This window comes from Cervus canadensis, chromosome 16 (assembly GCF_019320065.1).
Source record: "Cervus canadensis isolate Bull #8, Minnesota chromosome 16, ASM1932006v1, whole genome shotgun sequence".
Taxonomy (NCBI): domain Eukaryota; kingdom Metazoa; phylum Chordata; class Mammalia; order Artiodactyla; family Cervidae; genus Cervus; species Cervus canadensis.
This window is the reverse complement of record NC_057401.1, coordinates 39,064,778-39,082,426: the sequence shown is the minus strand read 5'-3', so window position 1 is coordinate 39,082,426 and position 17,649 is coordinate 39,064,778. Positions and strand designations below refer to the sequence as shown.

The window sequence follows — 17,649 nt, the reverse complement described above, 5'->3', positions numbered from 1 at the left end:
CCTCTGCAGAAGTCATAAACCCCCATGTAGGACACTCCTCAACATTTTGGAAAAGGATGACCCTTTGCTGGGAATCATCACCCGTTGCGCTCCATGCATGTGGCCCCACAGTGAATCACTTCTACCTGCCCAGTGCTCCAGAACAAGCACTGAAGTGTGCTGGGAGCCCTCTGTGGACTACATAGCTCATGTGCCGTCTTCCTCTCTAGGTCCTGGATGGTTGTGACTTTACTCCACCTTGCATCACCCTTCCTTCCAAATGATAGACATCCTGTAAGCATAATACAGGAGTCAAGAGGGAGGAGACCAAATATTTCTATCGGCTCTTGCTTGGAGAGTTTATTTTTCATAATTATTAAACAGCCTCAGACAACATGAAAATCCTCCAATCCCTGTAGGCTCCCCAAGAGTTGCACAGCAAACATGAAGGGGCTAAAAATGCGTATTTATACCTAGACATCATGTGCATCTAATCTTTGTGACTGCATTCAAAAAAGACTATTTTTCATACATGCATTTTATCTACCAAATGAAAACTGATAGAAAAAGGAGAATTTTAGCAGCAAACCACCAAGATTTCACGTATTTTCCTGAATCAATTGACGCTATAATATTTAGTGTTCTGCAGTGATCCTTCAAAGCAGGTCCCTGGTCTGAGTTCTGGGAGATGATGCCAATTTATGAGTCAACTTCTGACCCTTGTGCACAGGAATCATCTTTGAGCATTTTGAAGGACTTAAACTCGCTGATATCCTTAAACAGAAAATTACATAAACTTAGAGCATTGTGTTGTGAGCTTAGTCGAGATGAATTTCTAAAAGGAGTTTTTATGGTTGTTGTTTGTTTTTGTTTTCTAACAAACAATGGTAGAAAAGGCCAGGAAGAGAGATTCAGTTTTTCTTCAGAAATGTTTAATTTCCATGTTTTCAGTTTTGAGTATTTGGGTCTTGCAATAGCTATGAGCAAAACCTTTTCAATGCCTTGATGTCCTAGAATTAAAACAAGCCTCTCAATCATTCATTCCTACAGTAAGCATTTATCAAGGGCTACCTGTATGGGCTTTCCTGGTAGCTCAGTTGGTAAAGAATCTGCCTGCAGCGCAGGAGACCTGGGTTCGATCCTTGGGTTGGAAAGAACTCCTGGAGAAGGAAATGGCAACCCACTCCAGTATTCTTGCCTGGTGGAGGAGCTGGTGGGCTACAGTCCATGGGGTTGCAAGAGTCGGACACGACTTAGCGACTAAAAAGACGGTTACTCCTTGGAAGGAAAGTTATGACCAACCTATACAGCATAGTAAAAAGCAGAGACATTACATTGCCAACAAAGGTCCATCTAGTTAAGGCTCTGGTTTTTCCAGTAGTCATGTATGGATGTGAGAGTTGGACTATAAAGAAAGCTGAGTGCCGAAGAATTGATGCTTTTGAACTGTGGTGTTGGAGAAGACTCTTGAGAGTCCCTTGGACTGCAAGGAGATCCAACCAGTCCATCCTAAAGGAGATCAGTCCTGGGTGTTCATTGGAAGGACTGATGTTGAAGCTGAAACTCCATGGCCACCTGAGGCAAAGAGTTGACTCATTTGAAAAGACCCTGATGCTGGGAAAGATTGAGGGCAGGAGGAGAAAGTGACGACAGAGGATGAGATGGCTGGATGGCATCACTGACTCAATGGACATGAGTTTGAGTGAACTCCGGGAGTTGGTGATGGACAGGGAGGCCTGGCGTGCTGTGGTTCATGGGGTTTCAAAGAGTCAGACACGATTGAGTGACTGAACTGAATTGAACTAGTGACAAAGTCACCTGTATGGGTAGTGGTGTACCAGGTAGGTCCTAAAGGATGCAGAGTGGGGTTCACCTCCTAGCCATCAGAGGTGAACTGTCAGGACCTGCAGTGGGGTGAACAGTGCCCTGAAGGAGCCCACATCAGAAGTGGGGCCAGTTTAGTGGTCTTGGTGAGGAGAAGAGTGGCTATGTGGTTTAGAGCAGTGGAATGATGTGGAATGATGTGGGGTTATGTGTCCTTTGGGACCTGAGTCAGTAACTGATCCACTGTGATATGAAGTAGGATGTGAGGTTGTGGTTGGGCAGAACCGTATGGGGCCTTCTAGGAACAGAATCCCCCTCCCCCTATGTCCTTTGCATGACTCTTGTCTATAGAAAAACTTCAGCCTCTCAGGCCTTCCTTGAGTTTTCAAAGAGTAAGTTTAATCAGAGATGTAAGAAAAGGCAAAAAGAAAGGAAAATAGACAAGCAAGACAAAATAACAATAGCTTAGCCATTTACAAAGTCAAGGGCCTTTCGTTCCTCCTCAAGGACAATACATAATATTGTGAGCCATGTCCTTTGAGCTGTTTTGCAGATACAGAAACCCCCACGAGGTAGGAGAAGTTAACTGCATACTGTACACAAGCATGTAGACTCCAGTCCAGTTGAAACCAGAAGGTTGATGGTGTTGACTCCCAATTACCTCACCTTCAATCAATCAGAAGAGTGCCATGAGCTGACCACACACCCCAAAACCCGCCTCCCTCACCCTGTATTAAAAACCATTCCCTGAAAGTCTTTGGGGAGTTCAGACATTTTAAACACTAGTTACCTGGACTCCTTGGCACCTGCAATAAACGTTGCACTTTCCTTCACCACAACCTCATGTCAGTAAATTGGCTTTACTACGAGTGCAGGCAAGTGGACCCATGATTGGTCTGGTAACAAAGGGGAGACTGTGGCTGTGTGGCTCCCTACATTCAGCAAGGGATTTCAGAAAGAAAGATATTTAGATAATTCAATCCAGAAAAGAGATAGGAACTCAAACTTCTTGATCAGTCATGGCTTATTTGACAGAGGATGGGGATACTCCTTGGAAGAAAAGCTATGCCCAACCTAGACAGCATATTAAAAAGCAGAGACATTACTTTGCCAACAAAGGTATGTCTAGTCAAAGCTGTGGTTTATCCAGTAGTCGTGTATGGATATGAGAGTTGGACTATAAAGAAAGCTGAGTGCCAATGAATTGATGCTTTTGAACTGTGGTGTTGGAGAAGACTCTTGAGAGTCCCTTGGACTGCAAGGAGATCAAACCAGTCAATCTTGAAGGAAATCAGTTGTGAATATTCATTGGAAGGACTGGTGCTGAAGCTGAAACTCCAATACTTTGGCCACCTGATGCGAAGAACTGACTCATTGGAAAAGTTGCTGGGAAAGATTGAAGGCAGGAAGAGAAGGGGAAGACAAAGAATGAGATGGTTGGATGGCATCGCTGACTCAATGGACATGAGTTTGAGCAAGCCCTGGTAGTTGGTGATGGACAGGGAAGCCTGGTGTGCTGCAGTCCACGGGGTCGCAAAGAGTTGGACATGATTGAGTGACTGAAATGAACTGAACTGAACTGGGGGTAGGGAGAGGAGAAGGTGGGGAGAAAAACAGGCATCTGTACATTGATGTAAAGGCAGAAGAATCTGAAAGGCAAATGGAAATGACTGGGAGGAAAAACCTCAAAGTAAACACCACCAGAATGAGCGCTTGTTGTTTAGTTGCTAAGTCGCGTCTGACTCTCTGCGACCCTATGGACTGTAGCCTGTCAGGATCCTCTGTCCCTGGGATTTCCCAGGCAAGAATACTGGAGTAGGTGGCCAATTCCTTCTCCAGGGGATCTTCCCAACCCAGGGATTGAACCAGTGTCTTCTGCATTGGCAGGCAGATTCTTTACTCTCTGAACCACCAGGGAAGCCCCAGAATGAGCTGATGAACATAGAAAGGTTCTGGTACAGGGCCTAGCAGGGCCAGCATCTCTCTGGCTCTCTGGAAAAGACTCCAAGGCTTTGGTGATATTATGAGATGAATTTTTACTGTCTGTAACACTCTATGTGCTTAGTCGCTCAGTCGTGTCCTACTCTTTGAGACCCCAGGGACTGTAGCCCATCAGGCTCCTCTGTCCATAGGGATTCTCCAGGCAAGAATCCTGGAATGGGTTGCCATGTTTTAAAATCTCCGCCATCTTTCTTCTGCTATGTCTTTTTCCCTTCCCCCCGCCCCCACACCTCTTTCTGTCTCTTTTACCACCCATGGGAACTTCCCCTACTCCCCTCATTTAACATTCCTTTGAGTCTTCAGAGCTCAGCTCATTCAGTTTTGTCCGGGAGGTGGCAGTGCCTAACTCAGCCAGCAGATGTCACTGTCGAGTAGTTACGGAATCCGCCCCCACCAAGTCTCAGGTCGAAGCTTCAGGTTCCCTTGGATGGATTTACTACTCCCTGCTTGGTTGGCTTCTGTAAGGTCTAAAACCTGTGCATCATATTTACTCGAGACAGCGATGTGGCTACCTCTCCACTTCAGATATGACGTTCAAGAAGTGATCTTCCCGGGGTCTGCGATCCCCGGCTTTCACCTGCCCCCAGAGGCAGCACATTGCCTCATGCCCCAAGAAGTCACAGTTGCCCTTCAAGGCTGGTTCAATGGCATTTAATGGTATCTAACCCTGGCCCATTGCCCTCTGGACTTAGATCTTGAAGTTGTGGCCAAAATGTTAGCTCCGAAGATGGAGACAGGATCAGGTACCACGAGGTCCCGAGGGCAGGAGCCAGTCTGAGTCTGTCCTGTCACTTGATAGCAGACAGGCACTCCTCATCAGCTACTCAGGACTCCAGGCGCCAGGCAGTAAGTTGAGGTCAGGGAGTTTGTTTTATCTACTGATTTGGAAAAATATTTAGCCTCCCTGGAACAGGGATGTGCATTCCGTGTGCCTGAAGCCATGAAATTTGGCAAGTCCCATATCAAATGCCTAAAACTGTTATACAACTCAGTCTAATTTAGAGTGTAAGGGTTCCAGAGGGAAGCAAGTCTCTCCCTTGGTCCCAAAGTTCCTGCTGGCAATTCTTAGGGTCCAACACTATGAATCCATAACAATAAAAATGGTAACAATAATAATACCCATTGCCCAGATATGACCTACAGTTCAAGACACACAGCTTTGAGTAATCAGAAGCTTGATTCAGCCCAGAGGGAAATGTGAGTACTTGTGTAATAATTTGGCCATCCTACAAATGAAGACAAAGGTACTGAGAGCATGAGCTATAGTGAAAACATCTCCCAAGTGACTATTTCTTCCACAATTGGCTCTGCCAACCAGAAAATGAAAACCATCTTTCTTGCCATTTTTCAAAAGAGAGGTCGTTCCGTGTCTCATATAATCTTTATTCAAAATTGTCTTAAAAGGGCTTAATCCTACTTAATTTTGCATAGTATATACAGATCTGCAAGAACAAGTACTTAAAACTCTGTTCTCCAGGAAAGTAACACTTAAAATGGAAAAGTCAACTTACAACTAGAACGTCTAACATTTAACTTCCATATGATTTAACGGTACTTGTGTGTGTGTGTGTTCTGCACAGAACTGCAGAAAGAGCATACATTTTAGATTTAAGTAGTCCTGTGTTCAACTTGCTACTCAGCAGATTCTTCAGTTTTCTCATCATTATGTACTGTTCCTTACATACAAGTGTATTCCACTACTTTTGTAGAATAAGGGAAAAAATGTCACAGGAAGGGAAAAGGGAGCGAAAGTTAAATAAGTTTGGGAGGTGCTGGGTTGAAAAAAGTTCAACTGACTTTTTAATTATAGGGTCACTCAGAGCCTTTAATATATTAAAGTAGAATGAGACTATCACAGAGGGAGAGCAATAGACAAAGCACAATGAATATCCCAGAGTTGACCAAATTTGGGGCAACCATGGAAAATTTTGGCCACCTCATGTGAAGAGTTGACTCATTGGAAGAGACCCTAATGCTGGGAAGGATTGGGGGCAGGAGGAGAAGGGGACGACAGAGGATGAGATGGCTGGATGGCATCACCGACTGGATGGACATGGGTTTGGGTGGACTCCGGGAGTTGGTCATGGACAGGGAGGCCTGGCATGCTGCGATTCATGGGGTCGCAAGGAGTCGGACACAACTGAGTGACTGAACTAAACTGAACTGATGGAAAATTTTTCTCCTAGAGCATCTCATGGAATTCAGGAATTCAGGGAAATAATGACTTATATTCCTCAGTGTTCTTCACGTTGCAAATGATAGAGACCAAACATCAGCTTAGAAACCAATAGCTCGGGGAACCGAATCAAAGGCAGGGCACAGGTGGCGGTAGCCTCAAGCTGACTGGAGCAGCTTATAGTAGTATTTATTGTGAAGTGACCATGTGCCAGGCACCATTCAACAGGTTCATAATTTGTTCAACCTCACCACAACCCCATAAGTTAAGGACAAGTATTATCTTCTTTTTACAAAAGTGGAAAATCAGGTTCAGAGAGGTTGCGTCCCAGAGGTAACCAGGCAGTCTGACTCCAAGCTTACACTTGGAACCACTATTCATTGTGTGTCTTCAGGGACTTAAATGCTGTTAAAGTTTATTCTCTCTGTGTGACTCTTGTATCCTTGAGTCTCTTTCATTCTCTTCAGCTCTCTCCATGAGATTAGAGACCCGGCTCCCACCTCTGAGATTGCCCTCTTACCTCCTTCCTACAAAAGGCTCCTCCCCTTAATGTTCTATTAAAGAACCTTCTGCAGAAGAATTCTCACTAGTACTGACTTGAGGTCAGGTGCCCGATGTGGGGACAGGAGTATGGGGTGTTCTAATGAGCTCAGCCAATACTGTGGCCAAGAGAGTGGAGAACTATAATTAGCCACACCCGCTATGTCAACAGGGTCCTTATATGGTGATGGGAGTAGTTCTCTAAAAGAAGGTGTGTTTTCCAGAAGAGGCCTGAGGCACTGACATTCAGAGCTCTGACACACCCCAGGTCTTTTAAGATCACAGGGGAGATATATGTAGAGTGGCCCACATATTTCCAGGCACCGGAGTAGGTTGTTAGCGCCGTTGCAGAGAGAAATATCCTCCTTTGGGTTTCAGAGAGAAATATCCTCCTTTGATCGGGGCCGCTAAACTAAGCAGATAGAAGAAACTAGCTGGGAAGAGTGCTATGTATGAAAGCCATGGAGTTAGAATAAGGTGAGACTTTCAGGTCAAGGTCCAGGTCTCGGTGGTCAGGCCAAGCTGGAGGACAGACGAAACCAGGCCAGAAGTCCAGGGAATGAGGCAGCAAGATCCAACTTTGTCATGAAACACAGACATGCCAGAGAAAATAGGCCAAGAGTCAGCATGCAGAGGTCTAATCTTGGTGAGCAGGTACAGGCTGCCCAAAGCCAGGTTTGGACATGCCCACTTGGGCTGGACCCCAGGCGGCTGAGGTCAGTCCTCAAATGTAGACAAGGAGGCAGAGAACAATGCCTCAGATTTCAAAATCTGGGACTGACTTAGGGAGCCAAGTGATACCAAAGAGACTTTCCTCCAGTTCTTATAAGGGAGAGTCAGCACAAACCGCACTCTAATTTGCTTCAGCCATCTATGCCCACTCATCTAAAGTCACCATGGACCACTTGCAGGAATGGGTTGTCAAATACCAGAAAGCCCACACACACGGGACCCTTGGTGACGGTGGCTCTGGTTCTGCCTGGCAGTCTCCAGGGCAGTCTTTGTGTCAGCCGCTTTGCTGTCAGGATCAGTAGGTAGTGGGGTCCTCCTGTTTGTGATCTTTATTCCACATTTGTCAATTGATCGTTTCATACTGTTGCTGTGATCAGTTACCATAAACTCAGAAGACCTGGGGGGACGAAAAAACATGAATTTATTATCTCATGGTTCTGGAGGTCAGAGGTGAGAATAGGCTAAAAGTCACTGGACTGAAATCGAGGTTTGGGCAGGGCTGTGTTCCTTCTTTGGGTTCTCAGGGAGGCTCCCCTTCTTTGTCCTTTTCATTATCTAGAGGCTGCCTGCATTCTTTGATTTGTGGCCCCTTCCTCCATCTTCAAAGCCAGCAGCCCAGCATCTTCCAGTGTCTAACTCTGAACCTCCTGCCTCTATCTTATAAGGACCTTTGGAATTACCTTGGACCCCAGCCCTTTATAATCCATGATAATCACCTCTTCTCAACGTTCCTCACTTAGTCGTACCTGCAAAATCCGTTCTTCTGTGTGAGAAAACACATTGACAGTGTTTGAGGATTAGAAATGGACCTCTTTGGGGAGGGGCGTTAGTGAGAGTGCCATAGCTGTCATAGTCCCCTGTGAACCTCCAGACAGCTTTGGCTGTTTGTCACGTACACCTGTCATTGTCATGGTGCTTCCATTGGTCTGTTCCAGATTTTAGAAGCACCTTCCTGGGTGCTTGCAGGATGAGAGCTGCACACCCTGGACGCATGAGGTCTCCTTGTTTGGGAGGATGGGGCTAGAAGGGCCGTGCTGTTTCCCGAGTGAGGGGCGCTTCTGTAAGAGCCATTGCATGTGGGAGAGGCCCTAAGCACCCCGACCTTCCCTGACCATTGCACTTTCCTGCATGAAGGAGAGAATTTCTCAGCAACCTCTGGTCTCTAGCTACAGCCATATAAATTGCTATACTTAAGCAACCTTTATGGAAAAGCAAATAGGATGGATAAATCTCTCTGGAAAAACTCTCATGGCTGTGCTCCAGGAAAAATGCATGAGAATATTTACCAAAGTCTTGTTTGTAACAGTGAAAAACTGAAAATAACTAAAATTTCCTTCAGCAGCAGAATGGACACATAAATTATTGCTATACCCTATAGTGATCAGCATGAATGGCTTAGAAGTATGCATATTGATATGGGAAAATGTTTAAAATATGATGTAAAGTGAAAAAACCCCAAGTTATAGAATTATATTGTTTCCGGTCATAGTAGGTACAAGTGTAAAATTATGTTTGGTATGGAAGCACCCCAGCTTTTAAATGGAACTGGGTTCCAAGTGAAAATGGCAAAATGAAAATATTTGTTATAGCTAAGTGGTTGGGACCATGGGTTTATTATTCTCTATGCCCTTCTGTATATTTTTAAATATTTAATAATAGAGCAATAATTAAAACTCTAAGAATAAGACATAACATAGTTATTTGGGTTATTTTTGAAAGCAACTTTTTTTTTTTTCTATCTGTTCAATTCAGTTGCTCAGTTGTGTCTGACTCTTTGCGACCCCATGGCCTGCAGCACGCCAGGCTTCCCTGTCCATCACCAACTCAGGGAGCTTGCTCAAATTCATGTCCATCAAATTGGTGATGCCATCCAACCATCTCATCCTCTGTCATCCCCTTCTCCTCTTTCCTTCAATCTTTCCTAGCATCAGGGTCTTTTCTAATGAATCAGTTTTCTTTTTCTATAATAAAATGTTAAAAAGAAATTTGAACTAGTTTCATCATGGAGTCAGACTACATACTGAACCAATGAATGATTCAGTTTTTCAACACTTTACCCTGTTTAAATATTGATCTGAGTAATCAAATGTCAACTATTCAATTATTATATATTTAGTAATTTTCCTATTTGTCTTTCTAAACAGCGTGGTTAGTGAGAATGTATTCTCTTGTTTTCCTTTTGTACAAAGTTCTACGTGAAAAGGGGGGTAAAGGGAATTTCTCTATAGTAATTCTTACTGAAGCCTTTGCTAGTATGGTAATTACTACAAGGACTTGCTTTAGCAGGATCAATGTTCCAGAATTTTCTCCCCAGGGACTTATGTAACAGATAATAATTTTCTCCATGGAATTGGATGTAGACATATGTTAGATAAAATTTTTATATTGAATTCAGAATTTCTTCACCCTGATAATATTCAATTTTGAATATGACTTTATCCAGATACTAAGATGAGAATCCAACCTTACCAGTTCTACATTTCTGTCTTATACAAAATGCTACCAGAACTAAGATCCTTGCAAGCTGAGTGGCACAGCCAAAAAAATATGATATAAAAAAATATACAAACAAAATGCTACCAGCAAATATAAAAGCAACTGTCATTTAGAAATTTAATCCAGTCTTCCTGCCTGTTCTCTAGTCATCTGGTACTATGTACAGTCTTTACTCTGAAAGTATCATGTTGTACTATTTCTCCAATTTTCCCAAATTACAAGGGTGAGATTCTTGGCACTTTGTAGGAAAGGAGAATTTGGAGTTGAAAAACAAGATTTTGAGAGTTGAGAGAGTGTAGTCAGAAGTGAACATACAACCGTTCTTATACATTTTGTTGTTGCTCTCTAGAGCAGTAAAGATAATGCTCCTCTGTGAAAAATTTGAAATGCATCTTTTTCTCTGGGTGGACATGACTGCAATTGGCCATATGCCCTTGTGCAGTATGCAACCTACCTAACCATACATGGCAGCTCTAAGAGGGATTATCTATAGTGTTTTATACACATCTTAAAATAGTAAATATGTTGTAAACAATTTAAATGTGCAACTCCTTGCTTGATAGAATTTTGTAAGTGTCTCTTTCCTCTGCATTTGCAACGGTAAGTATGCAAATGTGTTTGGGTTTGCTGCGATAGCATGTACAATAAGAGGCATTTTTTTGGCATCTGTTTCTGCATGTTGACTCAAATAGTCTTAGAGTCAGGACTGTTGAGTCATTTCTCCCACTCACCCAGAGAGGTTCCAACCATGATGTCCCCAGCAGGGACTGGGGAGGGGTGGTGGGGCAGGCATGTACTTGGGCCAGTGATCCATACGGGGTTCATGCAGCATGACAATGTAGTGATACAATGGTAAATTGGTTCTGCACACAGATGGCACCTTTGAGTAGAAGTAAAATAGCGCCAAGCTATGTCTCCTAAATATTTTTGCAATGTCCCTGTGCAAGCTCATCCAGTCAGTGGAACATCAGTAGTCCCAGGCAACAGGAATTCTGAAACTCATAAAGCGTGGCACTCGGAACTTCCTGTGGATGGAATGCATGATGAATTTCTTTTATTTAATACACCTCCCAATAATCAGCTAGGATTAGAAAATTCCAAAAGGAAATAAAACCTGGACAAGTCTTTGTTGAATTTGTTCAGACCATTGTCTCTGTTTCGAATAGAGTTGATTTAGTGTTTCTACATGTACTTTAGAAATATAATACACACATACCTAATATATCAATATAACACACACACATATATGTATGCATGCTAAGTTGCTTCAGTTGTGTCCAACTCTGTGAAAAACCTATGGACTGTAGCCCACCAGGCTCCTCTGTCCATGGGGTTCTCCAGGCAAGAATACTGGAGTGGGTTACTATCCCCTCCTCCAGGGAAATCTTCTTGACCCAGGGATCAAACTGGCGTCTCTTATGTCTCCTGCATTGGCAAGCTGGTTCTTTACCACTAGCGCCACCTGGGAAGCCTACACACACACACACACACGCACACACACACACACATATACACACATACACATAATTTTGGACAATCACTCAGAAAAGTTGCAAGTGCAGCAGAGATAATCTTTACCACCGAGACTTCTCTTTTCCGCTTTGTAATTAATAAGTATTTTGTGGGGAGAGAGTCTGAAACTATGTAAATACCTGTACCTGCTAGTTTATAATTTGCTGGTTGTTTTATCAATATGAACACGGGCATATATGTTTGGGTAATAAACTATTACTACCATAATTTATCTTGATACATTGTCTCTGTTTTGCCCCCATTCAAGCTGGATTTTGTGTCCTTTGGGCGTCCCCTCATTCTCTGAACACTTCTTGCTTTTCTAGCATAAGATGATCCAGGCTTATCATCCACTTTCCCTGCTCCAGCCTGGAGCTGCCGTTTCCTCAAAGAGTCTTGGTTTCTTTTAGTGGAGGCTGGTGTTTAGAATCCAAGAATCCTAGGTGTGCTCTTTTCTACTGGGGTGTTTTTGCTCCAGGCCCTTTTAAGGGATAGGTTTTCTGTCTGTCTGTCTCTCTATACACACGCACACTTCTTAATACTATTCATATATATATATATATGTATATATACTTCTATCTGTATTTATTGCTATGCAGTGCTGTGCTTAGTCACTCAGTCATGTCCTACTCTCTGGGACCTAATGGATTGTAGCCCACCAGGCTCCTCTGTCCATGGGGATTCTCCAGGCAAGAATACAGGAGTGGGTTGCCATGCCCTCCTCCAGGGGATCTTCCCAACCCAGGGATTGAACCCAGGTCTCCCACAATACAGGCGGATTCTTAACCATCTGAGCCACCAGGGAAACCCAAGAATACAGGAGTGGGTAGCCTATCCCTTCTACAGGGGATATTTCTGGCCCAGGAATCAAACCGGGGTCTCCTGCTTTGCAGATGGATTCTTTACCAGCTGAACTACCATGGAAGCCCCATCTATTGATATATCTACCTATTTATTGAAAACTGTGACTTCACATCCATATCACCAGTTCCAATCCATCCATTGAGTTCATTTATTCCTTTCCATATTTGCATCTCTCTTTTGCAAAACAACCAGGCTCCATTATCTTTACTTTATTTGCTCCTTTGATCAACCTTACTGTATGCATACAAGCTACCATCCCTTTGCCAGAGGCTCTCCGCGTGAGGACATCCTTTGCTGGGCTGCCTTCCTACACGGACATCCTTCTCACCCTCGCCTCAGTGCCCCACCTGGCACCTCCTCCCTCCGCTCTCTGGGCAAGAGCTCTGTCTCCTCCCGGACTGTGTGTGCTGCGTTCTCCTTGCTGAACTCTGACACCTGCTCTGGGCCACCGAGGCTCTTTCCTCTCCTGGTGCACAAGCCTCCTTGTTCTGCCTCCCCTAAAGTCTTGGGAGGAAAGGGAAGGGAAGCAGAGAAGGAGGGGGCGGGAGGAGGAGGAGGAGGAGGAGGAGTTACATGTACTCTTGAATAATGAAAAGCCCCTAGCCCTAACCTCACCCAATAATCACTGAGCCATTTGAAAAAGTAGCATTGATTTGAAGACGTGCTACATTGTTGGCCTTCCTGGGCACCTCCTGCCTCTGCTTAGCCCTGGCTGTCAAGCCTTCTTACTTATGTCTTAGTTCCTTCCTTCTGTATGATGCCAGAGCAAAATCCCAAGGAAGTAGGCTTCTCTCAGCTTCCTGTATTTTCCTGGAGTCCTCCCTGCAGAAATGCCCCGTGATTTACCTTTGTTTATTGTTCTCAACGATCCACTTCCACCCCTGCTCATCCTTATCTAAATATGCCTGTCAGGAATGACTTGGGTTTACTGGAATCAAAACTCTCAGGCTCGCCAAAGAGATGGAGGCTTGTTGCCAGAATTTGTTTACCAGGAACTCCTGACTGAATTTCCATACTTGTTTATTCCTGAGTCTGAAGCTTTCCTTAAGTAACTATTTTTGTCTTTTAAGCCTTGGCATTGTACCTAGGTACATGATGGGCAGTCAGCGTGTATTTGTTAGATTAGAACAAGTGATCCTGCCTGATATCCTAGCCTACAATGTTCCAACACTTGAGCTGAAACTAGAAAAACTGTCATTTTCAGTCTTCTGATAATGTATTAAGTTGTCCCTGTGCTCTGGGGAGAACCAGTCAGAATAGCTGTTAGTGATAAAAAGTGGAGCAAAGACCCTCCTCTGGGATGGAGGGCTGTGGGGTAAGTCGTCTTGGAAGCACACACACAAGGGCTGTTACTGGGCCAGGCTGCCTCCCCACTTTCTTCCCTCCAGGGAGGGGAGGGCTTTCTAGGTCTGGACCCAGGACATGATATTCCAGATATTGGAGCGATGTGTGTTCTTGCTACCATACCTGAGTGGAGACCCTGAAGAGCCTGGGCGCACACACAGGCCACACCTTCCCTTTCCCTTGTGCGGCAAGAGACACGAGAGACTGTGTCGAGGTCAAGGAACTTTGCTGGGAGCAAAGGACCCCACATGGTGTTGTTGAAGAGAGAATAGCCCACTTGGCAAATGTACTGATCTAGAATGTGTCCTGATGTCTTTGGGGCTAAGGAACAACATCCAGTCCCAGTGGTAGAGGATGGAGTCTCCCCTGAAAGGAATGGGTAGTCTGACCACCAGTTGTCTCGAGAAGAGGTTAGTCCTGGGGAAGGAGGTGGGAGCATTAAGAGGAGGGGGAAGAATGTCCTTCTTTCTCCAGGCCTTGGCTAAGCCTGGCCTGGATGCTGACAGGTGGAAGCTTCAGAAACCTTGTGTGGTGGTGGGGTGTGCGGGGCTCTGTGCCCTGAAGGCAGATGGGGAGGGATTCAGAACAGGTGGTGTTTGATTCTCATCTTTATGTTGTACTCCTTTTCTGTGATTTTGGAAACACACACAAACAAGCAGACACATACATAATTCACATCACCTAGACTGGAAGAAAAGTATTCTTGGAGCTATGGGTTGATTTCATCATCTATATATTAAGAAAAATAGGATACGTCACAGAGGTTTGGCATGTCCCAGGTAGTGCTAGTGGTAAATAACCCGACTTCCAATGCAGGAGACTTACATAAGAGACACAGGTTCAGTCCCTGGGTTGGGAAGATCCCCTGGAGGAGGGCATGGCAACCCCCTTCAGTAATGTTGCTTGGAAAATCCCATGGACAGAGGAGCTTGGCAGGCTACTGTCCATGAGGTCACAAAAGAGTCAGACACGACTGAGCGACTAAATAACAACCTGTAACCATGTTCATTAAATGTGAGGTTCCTCTACCTTCCACAGTGAGTTGCTTTAGGAACTATTTCCAGGGACATTTAGCATTTTTGATTCCCTTAGTTCTTGTGACAACCAAAACCACCCCACAGGGCTTCCTTGGTGGCTCAGTGGTAAAGACTCCGCCTGCCAATTCAGGAAATGCAGGTTTGATTCCTGGTTTGGGAAGATCCCCTGGAGAAGGAAATGGCATCCCACTCCAGTATTTTTGCCTTGGAAATCACATGGACAGAGGAGCTTAGCAGGCTCCCATGGGGTCATAAAAGAGTCAGACACAACAGAATGACTAAACAACAAAAAAACCACCCCACATGTTTCCAGATGACCCCGGGATGGGAGGAAATAACGTTCTGTTGAGAACCACTAAAACCTTCATTTTCACTTGAAGATAAATAGGGTTGATGAATTCATATGGTATGTCAGATTGCAGACCAATAAGAGAGCCAGAAAGGAAACCTAGTCATCTAACTCCTACAGGCAAATCTTATCACTCTTTTTACCTGGATAAAGAAACAAGTTGAGTGGTTAAGAACATGCCTTACACCACACAGTTCATAAATGTCAATGCCTATGTTCAGTCCCAGACCTAGCAGGTTTCAAAGCCCACCCATTGTACTTCATCACATGATGCTTGTAAGCAGATTTGTATCCAGATAGGAAATGAAGACCCTGACAAGCTTGACACTTTCAGTAGGATGTTTCCTCCACTTGTAACTCACAGCTAACTCGGGGATCATCCAGAGATTTTCTGATATTTCAAAAATTATGTAATTTTCTCTTATAAGTTACTGTAATTTTTACTCATAAGCTATTGTAAGACCAGAAACTATAAAACTCCTAGAGCAGAACATAGGCAAATCACTCTCTGATATAAATCACAGCAAGATCCTCTATGACCCACCTCCCAGAATATTGGAAATAAAAGCAAAAATAAACAAATGGGACCTAATTAAACTTAAAAGCTTTTTCACAACAAAGGAAACTATAAGCAAGGTGAAAAGACAGCCTTCAGAAAATAAATGCTGGAGAGGGTGTGGAGAAAAGGGAACCCTCTTACACTGTTGGTAGGAATGCAAACTAGTACAGCCACTATGGAGAACAGTGTGGACATTCCTTAAAAAACTGGAAATAGAACTGCCATATGACCCAGCAATCCCATTTATGGGCATACACACCGAGGAAACCAGATCTGAAAGAGACACGTGCACCCCAGTGTTCATCGCAGCACTGTGTATAATAGTCAGGACATGGAAGCAACCTAGATGCCCATCAGCAGACGAATGGATAAGGAAGCTGTGGTACATATACACCATGGAATATTACTCAGCCATTAAAAAGAATTCATTTGAATCAGTTCTAATGAGATGGATGAAACTGGAGCCCCTTATACAGAGTGAAGTAAGCCAGAAAGATAAAGACCATTACAGCATACTAACACATATATATGTAATTTAAAAAGAATGGTAATGATAACCCTATATGCAAAACGAAAAAGAGACACAGATGTACAGAACAGACTTTGGGACTCTGTGGGAGAAGGCGAGGGTGGGATGTTTTTTGAAAAATAGCACTGAAACAAGTATACTATCAAGGGTGAAACAGATCACCAGCCCAGGTTGGATGCATGAGACAAGTGCTCAGGGCTGGTGCACTGGGAAGACCCAGAGGGTTGGGATGGGAAGGGAGGTGGGAGGGGGGTTCAGGATGGGGAACACATGTAAATCCATGGCTGATTCATGTCAATGTATGGCAAAAACCACTACAATATTGTAAAGTAATTAGCCTCCAATTAATAAAAGTAAGTGGAAAAAAAATAAGCTACTGTAAAAGTGATAGATAATATAGAAATCTCTAGAAATTTTTTTAGTTACTACCTACCTCTTAATTCATTTTGAACTGTGCAAATAAACTTGACCAATCCTACATTCTTTCAGTATGACCAACTTCATCAAGGAAGTTTTCATACAGAGATATAAAATGTCAACAGAACATTTTACCCTGAACATACTCCTATTAAAGGTAAACCTTTTAAATACCTGATTGTGGAAGTTAATGATAACTGTATTCTGTGCAATGAAACTAAATATTAAGAGGGGGTTTCTGTGTAGACTTTCTTCACAAACCTAGCATTTTGAATACTGATAATTCTGTTAATCTGTCATCAGAATCATGCTGTCCTTTAGAACCAGTGCACACAAGATTGCCTTTTCCTACATGGACGATCTGAGAGTTACTCTTCACTGAAATATTCTCAGTAGTATTCATGTTTCCAATCCACTTGTAAATAAGGCATAATCATAAATTAAAGAGTCTGATTTTACCAGTGAAAATCAAAAGCTTTCTCATTGTTATAACACAGGTGCTCAACCAAATAATCTACAACATGCTAATATATAGTTTTTTGGGATTATTTTAGAAATATAATGCAAAATGTCAATATTCTTGGGGCACTCCTATCTCACTATAAAAGCATTTCTTCATAACTATCAGTGCTCTGTCCTTTTTGAAAAGATGCTGTAGTTCTTAGTGTAACTCAGCCATATAATTTGAAGTAACTTTTAGAATGTCAGTGCATGCAAAATTTGGTTATGTTGAGTTGATCTTTTTAAATAGAACGGAATGTCATTTAGTCTTACTGGATGAGAAATATTTCAACATTAAACACCATGTTTCACAGTCACTAGATAGTAAAATTTCCCACATGTGTATTTACTTAGAAGAATAGCTAATTATTGGCAATTCATAATTAGAAGGGTGATCTGAATACTAACCTCTGCTCGTGAACTCAATTTGTATGCTTTTTCATACAATTTGACAAATATATATTAATATATTTACATACATAAAAGCTTGGAAATTAGAGCTTTCCCCTACTTAAAAGAGGTTATCAGAAGGCTGTAAGGTATTTTTCTTTTTAAAATACATTTATGGAATATCAAAAGGGCCTAAGAACTATCAGAATGGATGTGGAAATTTTACACCAAATACATATCTAGCAATTTACAGCAGCAAATCATTGTTATACCCTTCAAAGGGTTTATCTTAGGAGGGTACACATTTATACCAAGGATGATACCATTGACCTAAACCACTGTTTCTCAGACTAGGGGGAGGGTCATGATTCCTGGGGTTCCAAGGACATAGTCTCAGAT

General features: G+C 43.2%; 1 long non-coding RNA gene across 1 annotated transcript in view; it reads right to left on the bottom strand.

Annotated features, from left to right (window-relative positions):
* Nucleotides 1-17,649, bottom strand: part of LOC122454162 — a 60,686-nt gene that overhangs the window by 15,498 nt on the left and 27,539 nt on the right. The gene's annotated exons all lie outside the window — the stretch shown is intronic.